This window comes from Helianthus annuus, chromosome 17, assembly GCF_002127325.2.
Source record: "Helianthus annuus cultivar XRQ/B chromosome 17, HanXRQr2.0-SUNRISE, whole genome shotgun sequence".
NCBI lineage: Eukaryota > Viridiplantae > Streptophyta > Magnoliopsida > Asterales > Asteraceae > Helianthus > Helianthus annuus.
The window spans coordinates 11,642,764-11,646,320 of record NC_035449.2 but is presented as its reverse complement, the minus strand read 5'-3'; positions in this window follow the sequence as shown (position 1 = coordinate 11,646,320).

Here is a 3,557-nt window from a genome sequence, read left to right as displayed (position 1 = left end):
GTGTGAGCGATTTTGTCGAAGCTGCCAAACCTGCTACCATCGAAGAAACCTACCGCTTAGCCGCCGAAATCAACGAAAAACGAGCCTTGGACGGATTTTTCTCCAAGAATCCTGTCAAACAAGCTCATCAAGCAGTCATCATCGATTCTACTGACGATTCTTCCGATGACTCCTCCGACGATTCTTCAGGTGAGTCCTCGGACGAATCCTCCGACGCCAACGCACCGCATCAGGAAGCTCAGCACAGCCGCAAACGAAAGACCATGAGCCCAAACTCTTCAACAACTGGGCTGTCGCAACCAGAACCTCTTCAAGCAATTCCAGTTCACTCGAAGCGAGACTACAACGGAACTCATATCCTGTGTCTCATGTGTACGTATCATCACCCGCCAGAAGCTAACTGTCGCTTTTGCGCAAATTGCAACTGGTATGGTCATCTTACCCAGCACTGTCGCACGGGACCGCAGACTTGAGGAATTTCAGCAACAATCGCAGTCTCCGCAAAAGTCCTCCACAACAACATTAGTTATGCGTCTACTATTGTTGTAATGATACGATCTTTGCCGTTAATTTCATTTGCATGTTGAACTTGTTCTATTTCTCGACGCAACGTGGACTCTATTTATCTTTCACTCACTCGCACTCGCACACGGACTATACGCTAGCACTATGTACTATATAATGCGTTTTACCCCTACTATACGTTCTTGAGATAAAGTACGATAAGCATGCAAGGATCAAATTAATCACGGGTGCACACGGGATTATTGTGATCAGTGCACGGAGATCGTAATGAGTTTCAATGATGCCATAACGTTAAAAGCATGGTCAAGCGTGGTGGATACGCTGCTGGTACTTCCTATATATAAGCTTCTTGACCATGTCGACATAGTGTGACACCTATTCACGCGGCAGAGGCGTGTGGTTGAAGCATGGTGGATACGCCGCTTGTACTTCCTATATATAAGTGCTTCGTCATGCCAACCAATGTCTTGTGAAGAAAGTGCCATACAAGTTGAACGTTATTAGACCAGTTATACTATTTAATTCTATTTTTCGACACGCTACACTATAATCGCAAGGCGTAACAATCTCAATCGCAACTCAAAGCGTGTAATCGCTGGACTTTTCGTAAGTCAACACGCTCGCAATCACATTATCGCTAGAATCTACCTCGCAATCGCTATCGCTTATTATGGGTATTTCACAATCTCAATCGCTTATTGTGTGTTCGCTCAATCGCTTATTATGTGCATCGCACTATCGCATATCGTGGGTATCACTCTATCGCTTATGTATCGCTCTGTCGCTTGTGTATTGCTCAATCGCTCATCGTGTATCCCTTAACGTAATCGCTATCGCTATCGCTTACCAATATCCGTACTGTCCGTGTTAAGTTAGCACAAATGACCTCGCTTCACGGGACGAAACTCATATGGTTAAAGCATGGTGGATACGCCACTGGTACTTCCTATATATAAGTTTTTTAGCCATATCAATAGACTTTCGTAGAAAAAGGCCATGTGAGGTCTAATGTTAGTTAAATTTTGTGGTATTGATCAATCCAATCCAATCGAATCGAATTAATCGCGCATATTCCCATCACTTGCAACGCATCGATCGTCGCCTATCGCTCGATGGTTGCCGCTATCACTCGTCGCTTATCGCTCATCGCTTTTCGCTTGTCGCCTTCGTCTTCGCTTATTATGTTTGTCTTGTGCCATCAATTATCGCGTACTGCTTATCACTTATCGCACTCGCCCGTGTCACTAAAATAAGTTGAAAACGACTTCATCACTCAGTTCGCCTTTCAAGACTTGATCCAACCCTTTTTCGTTTGGATCAAGTCATCGCAAATCTGTCTATACTATGTCGACACGTATGACACTACCTCATGAGACGGAAGCCATATGGCTAAAGCATGGTGGATACGCCGCTGGTACTTCCTATATATAAGTGTTTTAACCATATTGTCGAAAGTAAAAGTGCCATGCGGGGCCGGCCTTAAATTTTTTTTTTTTTTTTGGTACTATTAAAAAGGCTTTGTTTACACAAATTTTAAACTGACCTTTTCTTACAAAACTTTTTCTAAAATTTGATCAAAACCTTTGTACAAAACGGGATTTTCTTATAACGATGGTGTGACAATCGACTCAAGTTACTGCCACGTGACGAGAAAATTTCGTAAAACGAGTTCTAAACACCATAAAATATCTTAGTAACCTAATAAAACCCCACTCATAGCGCTGGTGTAAACATCAAAACAGTTTAACGTCGGGTTGTGGGAAGATTTTTCATAAACAAGTTTCTTCCAAACCTTTTCAAATTAATCGACCTTTCGAGAATTCAAAACACTTTTGGATCGCTTTCTTTGTGTTTCCATCCTTTGTGTATGAATCGTCTTACTCGCTGCCATCGCCAGTCATCGCTACACTCTCGCTCGTCGAATTTCAATCGATCGCTCGCTTATTTTTGACGCTCTTAATCGCTACTCCCACTCGCATCGATCCTCGCAACCCTTCTTCTGGATTAATTTCGGGATGAAATTTCCTAAAGCAGGGGAGACTGAAACAACCCGAACGTTCGTGCGTTGTTACTACTCGTTATACTCGTTACGCCTAGCACCAGAGATTCGGATCATAATGTAGCTATATCGCATACATCGCTACTTCGCAGTATTTTCGCATATTACGCATACTTTATCGCTATAACACATCGCATCACACACACTAACGCTCACGATAACGTTGAATGAGGACCTATTCTACCCTCCTCGATGGCCGTGAAGCGTCGCAGAGTAACGCATATTCAAAACGAAACCCGGTTATTGTATCGCAACTTTGAAATATGGATATGTATACGACCCTATGTGACTAATTATAATAAATATACGAAAATGAGGATGAAAATGTGTAACCAAACTATCACAACGCTTAACGATCGAAACGGAACGCCAAAACTCAGCTCGCCGGAGGCGTTTGATCTAATGGCACTTCGATCGGACAGCCATCCGATCGGACAGCCATCCGATCTAACACACTGCACCACCTCCTCTCCTCTCTTGCCTATAAATACCCCCACTCTCACATCAATTGCCTTGATGTGACAACTCCCACTCGACCAGCACGCTTTTGGGCTATTTTCTCTCGATTTCTCGTGATTCTTGTAAGTTTACAACTCAAATCTTGTACTTCTATGATCTACACGCACTTCTTCATCATCCTCTCTTTTGAATCTTAATTTTTAACCGTGAAATCAGTGGATTTGAGGAGTTTTAGGGTGATGTCATCATGAAGTTCTTATGAACTTCAAGTGTTGGCCTCATTCCGCCAAGAACAACTCAGATCCGAAGGATTTCCACATGAATAAACAACATTTTCACACAGATCTACACATAATCATGAATAAAAGGATTGAAAGATGGTTCCTCAACTTTCTTTCAACTCTTTTAGACCCAATGCACTCAAGACCGATAGAAACGGAGCTTGTACCGACCTTCTACTCATTCTTAGTGTCGTGTTGGTTCAAGATCTGGTTTCTGACAAAGAGACGACCAA